This window comes from Crocodylus porosus, unplaced genomic scaffold, assembly GCF_001723895.1.
Source record: "Crocodylus porosus isolate Cpor-Errol unplaced genomic scaffold, CroPor_comp1, whole genome shotgun sequence".
NCBI classification, from domain to species: Eukaryota; Metazoa; Chordata; order Crocodylia; family Crocodylidae; genus Crocodylus; species Crocodylus porosus.
Window position 1 is genome coordinate 8,588,832 of NW_017728934.1, and position 6,343 is coordinate 8,595,174.

Sequence of the window (6,343 nt, forward strand, 5' to 3'; positions counted from 1 at the left end):
AAATTGCTTCCCTGGTGTTAGCTTTTGTCTGTCCACCATGCCAGCCATTTTTGGAGAAAAGGTCTTCATCCCCATTACCATTTCCAACCCATTACAAGGAAGAGGCCCCTTGTTGCCATCCAGAAAGTTTTCCATAAGCCCATTGCTGAGCCACTGATATCCATTTGACTCATCAGAATGTAAGCCCAGTTCACCTAGTCTTTCACAGCTCAGCAGTTATTTGCCATTCTTGTCTCTGCAGCTCTCAGCTGGGCTAGATTAGGGGGTTAAATGCTGGAGTGGAAAAGAAAAGGCCCTCACCCAATGGTCAGCTTTTGTCTGTAAGGTTCTCCTTCCTTGTCTGAGCTTATGTGACTGCTTCTGGCAGAGCTCTGGAAACAATGATTCTGCAGCTGCAGATGGCTTAGTCCAAGCTGATCCTGTGAACTGACTGTTGAATTGACAATCAGCAATGTCCCAGAGGGCTGGGAACAGACCATCAGCAGTCTGGTAGCATGCCTGTTCTCTCCCAGCTAGCAAAGAAAGCGCCCAGGCAGAAGCTGCTTAGTGCAAGTGACAGAGGACTCTGTGTAGCAGGAAGTCAGTCCCGTGAATCAGGACTGCCCCCATGCCTGGCTGGAGCAGGGTCCTGTGAGCAGTGCTGCCTCCCCACTCGTACATTCCCCTCTTGCTCTGCACAGATCCCTAGGATCAGATGGGATCCACATGACATGCCTTTATGCCCGTTTCCTGCTTGCGAGACAACACCTACTGGGTTGACTGCCTGCCTACTCTCCACTCCCTTAAGCCCATGGGTTGACCACACCTGGAAAGCTCTTTTCTTCGTATGGCTTCATCACAATTCAGTCAGAATCACTGTGGATACTGTTCCACAAGGCCTTGCTTGAATCATGTTCTAAGAGCTAGTAAATTATCTGGCTTGGCACCAAAATAAAGTGGTGAGTGATTTGAGATCCCCGATGTAGCCTAGGCACCATCTATGTGCTGGACAGTACCTCCCTCTGCCCTGCACTGGCTGTCTAGGCTACTAGCAGTAAGGGTGTGTGAAGTGGGTCAAGATGCAAGATGGACTTGAGGGGAACGCCTCCAGACCTCACGTTGGGGGGGACTGGGTTAGAGAGCTTCTGGAGGGGCTGGACGTGTTCAAATCAGTGGGTCCAGATGCTCTCCACCCCAGGGTGTTGAGGGAGCTAGCAGGGGTTATTGCAGGGCCCTTGGTACAGCTTTACGAGCGCTCATGGTGCTTGGGCCAGGTGCCACATGATTGGAAGATAGCCAACGTGGTCCCCATCTTTAAAAAAGGGAGGACCTGGGCAACTATAGGCCCGTCAGTCTTACCTCAATCCTAGGGAAACTCTTTGAGAAGATCATCAAGAGACACATCTGTGATGGGCTGGCTTCAGGGATGATGCTCAAGGGCAGCCAGCATGGTTTCATTAGGGGCAAGTCATATCAGACCAACCTGATTGCCTTTTATGATCAGGTCACAAAAGCACTGGATGCAGGTGTCTCTGCGGACATAATCTTTCTGGACTTCAGCAAGGCCTTTGACACCGTCTCCCAACCCATCCTCGTTTAAAAACTAGGCGACTGTGGCATTGATGCCTACACAGTCAGATGGATTGCAGATTGGCTCAAGGGTTGTATTCAGAGGGTGGTGATGGTGGACAGGTCATATTCAACCTGGAGGGAAGTGGGCAGCGAAGTCCCCCAGGGCTCGGTCCTTGGGCCCACACTGTTCAATTTCTTTATCAGCGATTTGGATGACGGGGTGAAAAGCAACCTGTTTAAACTTGATGATGATAGCAAAATTTGGGGTGAGGGGAGCACACTAGTAGGGAGGGAAAGACTGCAGCAAGACCTGGATAGGTTGCAGGGGTGGGCTAACAAAAACAGGATGCGTTTCAATACTGACAAGTTCAGGGTGCTGCACTTGGGCAGTAGTAACCAGCAGCACACTTATAAGATGGGAAACTCCCTTCTTGAGAGCACGGAGGCAGAAAGGGATCTTGGAGTTATTCTTGACTCCAAGATGAACATGGGCCGACAATGCGAGGTCACGGTCGGCAGGGCTAACCGGACCTTGTCGTGCATCCACAGATGCATCTCTAGCAGGGCCAAGGAGGTGATTCTCCCCCTCTATGCGGCACTGGTCAGGCCGCAGCTGGAGTACTGTGTCCAGTTCTGTGCGCCCCACTTCAGGAGGGATGTGGACAACATGGAGAGGGTCCAGAGGGCATGATCCGGGGACAACAGGGCAGACCCTACAATGAAAGACTGTGGGACCTAAACCTGTTTAGCCTTCACAAGAGAAGGCTGAGGGGGGACCTGGTGATTATCTGTAAACTCACTAGGGTGGAACAGAAGAGTTTGGGAGAGACCTTGTTTCCCCTAGCACCCCCTGGCATATCAAGGAATAACAGCCACAAGTTGTTGCAGAGTAGGTTTAGATTTGACATCCGTAAGAACTACTTCACGGCCAGGGTGGCTAGCATCTGGAACCAACTTCCAAGGGAAGTGGTGCTGGCTCCTACCCTGGGGGTCTTTAAGAGGAGGCTTGATACCTACCTGGCTGGATTCATTTGAGCCCAGTTTTTCTCCTTCCCAGGTGGGGGGTTGGTCTTGAAGATCTACAAGGTCCCTTCTGACCCAGCTTCTATGATTCTAAGATTCTATGATGATATTCGATTCTGATTCTGATTTGGCCCGATTTGGGGGACAGTGATTCTATTAGCTGATTTGGATCACTGTCTCAATCCAGTTTGACAAAATCCAAATCTGCAGACTTGATTCTGATTTGAAGAATCAGCGATTTGGCCATAGACACAGCTTTATATGTATTTTCTACATACCTCAAGGTAGCAGGCGCAGCTTATGAATGCTGAGATGATGGGGCAGATGGAGTGTCCCGCAGGAGCACAGAAGGGCCTCCTGTGTGCTTGGCAGCGAACCCAGAAGTGGACTGTCCGTACTTCTAGTCTACTTCTGGGTCTGCTGCCAAGTGCTCAGGGAGCTCCCCATGCCCCCCAGGTCAGTGATTAGCTGTGGAGGGACCCTGGGTACCCCCCCAGACCCAGGCGACACCAGTTACTGAGCTGAGGGGGGTGGAATTCCCCACACGCTCTGCAGCAGATCTGAAAGTGGACCAGAAGTTCTTCTGGTGCACTTCTGGGTCCACCGCCAGGTGTGCTGGGGACCCCACTTTGCCCACCATCTCAGCATTCATGAGCCGCCTAGTACCTTGAGGTACATAGAAAAACATATAAAGCTGTGTCTATGTCCGAATCATCCAATCTCTCTGAATTGAAGCAGAGGGTTCCGATTTGATTCAGAGAAATTAATGGGTCTCCTGATTTGATTCGGATTTGGAGATTCAGCCACCGAATCGGGGTTCAGGAATGTTCTAGCTCCACAGCTACTTCATTTTTTTCAGCTTGAGCCTTGAGCCAGCTTCCATATACAGAGCCAGCCCCTTTATGACTCGTTAGAGCCTCAGTGCACACACCATGGGAGGCCTCCTTTACTAATCCTTTCTCCCTTTGGTGCCTCGAAGAACATTTGAAAGTGAGGAATGGAGCCAGAAGTGTCCTGGGGGCAGCTGTACTGATCCAGGCCTCCAGCAGCTCAAGCACTCATTGTGTCAGCATGTTCTGCCTAGCTCATGCACTGACTTTGACAGGCCCCTCTAAGCATGGGAGATCTCAATCTCTGCATGTCTAAGGTGGATCTTCTGACAGGGACCAATCTTGAGCCTGCATGAGATGGGGCTTCCAGCCCTGCACTCAGGGTTCTCCAAGCTCTGTGCTCATGCCACTGTCTCCTTTGCTGTGCTGGGCATAAAGGAAACTGCACTTGGGTGATTTCTCATAGAGCATCTTCTTAATAAACCAGCAGAGAGCATGAGATCACGATGGTGCTCTGGTGGGGATTAGTAGGAATTGCCAGGGGAGGGAATCCCCACAGGAGCTGGCAAGGGGGTTAATACAGGGGCTGAGTGGAGCAGGATGGGGATGGCTGAGTGATAAAGGCATAGAGGATTCAGCAGATGAGGTCACAAATAAAACTGAGCAGATGGAGGGGTGCAGGGGGCAGCAAGATCAGAGCGTGGGACCTCTGAGGGTGGATGTAAGTGTGAGATGCTTTGTACCAGGGGCTGGGGCTGGACTTCTGTGGGAGGCAGGTACTACATCATGCTGATAGGACAGGGTCAGTGGCTGTGCATGACCTGGAGGCTCCTTGCCTCACTAGCCTTGGGAATGCCACAGGGCTGTAGATATGTTTGTTTACTGCAGTGGGGTCCCCAGCACATATGCAGTCTATCACCAAGGCTGGGGAGGTGAGCAGCACTGGGGAGGCTTGAGAAAGGGCCAGAGGTGCTGGCAGACCTCCTGCAGCTAGAACAATGGCTGACATCATTTTTTTTTTTTAAAAAAGGGGGCCCTATGGTGTTAGAAGAGACACAGTTTATTTTTTTGCCTGCTTGTTCCTGTCGCTCCCCCCCCGGCGCTGGCCACGGCACAGCACATTCCTTTTCAGTGATCTCGTCCCTCCGACACAACAGCACATTCTTCCTGCTTTTGCTGCTTGTTTCTGAGGGGAAAGTGCGGCAGCCCCTTCCCACCTGTCCTGTCTAGCTGGCCTGTGTTTGCCAGCAAAACCAGGAAGTTTTCACCCGCACTCTAGGGGATTTCCATGCATAGCTATGCTCTCCTGGAGCAAGCTGCTTGCTCCCAAGCTCCATCAGTGCAGACTCTGCCCTGTGCATCCACAAAAGATGCAGCTGTCAGTGTGCTGGGCTGTGCAGAGCCCAGTATAGGTACTGAGGCAATAACTGTAGCCTCAGGCGCCTCTGACAGCTCCCAGAGGTAATGTCAGTAATGTGCCAGCATTGGCTTGTACCTTGGGCCATCTTTATCTACCCTGCCTGTTGGAAGGCTTTGATTGCTCATGCTTTGTGTATGCCTGCCTCCATACCTCTCTGTTTTGCTGGTCTGTGGCAAGGTCTGGCAGACTGTCTGGCAGGCTAGGTCTGTTGCTCTATTACAATGTGCCATCCTTTGGGGTATCCCAGGGCCATGAAAGTCCCTGAGGAGGCAACCCTCAACACAGCATATCTGCCTGGAAGATTGTGGGAAAAAGCAGAGAAAGGGCTGCCAGAGGCAGCAGACCAAGGTGGGGAAGGGAGCCATGCAGAAGGGGTGTGTGGGTGGAAGTGTGTGGGTGTGGAGGAGGTAAAAAGTAGTGAGGCTGCTTGGAGGCAGAGAACAAACAGGGAGCAATGGTGCTGGACTCTCTTGTTCTGCTTTGGGTGGGGTGATAAGCAGGGCTCAGAGTCATTTGTTTGAATCCCAAATAACCAACAATGCATGATAATGTCTGCCAAGTGGGTTGGGAGCTTCTGTCTCAGGGTCATGCTGGGACCCTGCCTAAATTGTGCCTTGTCTCTGTGGGGTATCTAGGCAGTTTCTGTAAGAGCCACCGTGTGATGACACCTTCAGAGCTGCTCTTGTCCTGTCCCAGCAGAGTTAGGCTGATGAGCTGGTGCTAGCGGGGCACAGAAGGAAGTATGGTCCTGGATATAGAAAGATGGCTCAGAGCACAGGGCAAAGCATGTTGCTGGTCCTGGGGACTTCCCTGAAGTGGGCTCTTATACCGGTGAAGGAGACAGTGAGAGAAGATACTAGTGCACTGGCAGGGCTGTGGCCTGGGGCCCTGTTGTGATCTGGGCACTCTGTGGTGGACAAGCAAAATCCTTAGCTAGATTGTTCATGGCAGGGAAGAGCAGTACTGTCATGACAGCAGTGGATAGTGCTCCTTATCCTGTAGGTTCTGTAAGTTTATCCGCGTTGGTGGAGGCATAAGGGTTTCTGGTTAGACACAGCAGGATAACACACCCTGGGCCCTGCTAATCATGGTGCAATAGCAGATAGAATTTGCTCCTTCCGTGTAGCCTCACTTTGGGCCTGAAGAGAAAAGAAAGTTTCCTGCTCAGCTGAGTGAAAAGTATAGTTGGCCCTTGAAGATAAAACTCATTTGGTGTCCCTGAGTCAGGCAAAGGATCCCAGCATTGGTCTCCAGTGAAAATCCCATGCCTCAGGTAGGTTAAGAGTCTTCTGGTTGTGCAAGTCGGTCTCCCTTCCCCCAGCCTTGTGGGTCCAGCAATTCAGAGGCCTCTAGGTAGAACTCAACCTCCTCCCTGTATGGCTGGTTTGAACCTTACAACCTTGCTTGCTGCTTTGAGCAGTTTTGCCTGTGCTTGCCTGGCTCCCCACATGCTACCTGCTGGGAAGATGGAAGACGGTCAAGAAGTAAAATCAAGTTTTTCCTCTTCTTCCTGTGCTAT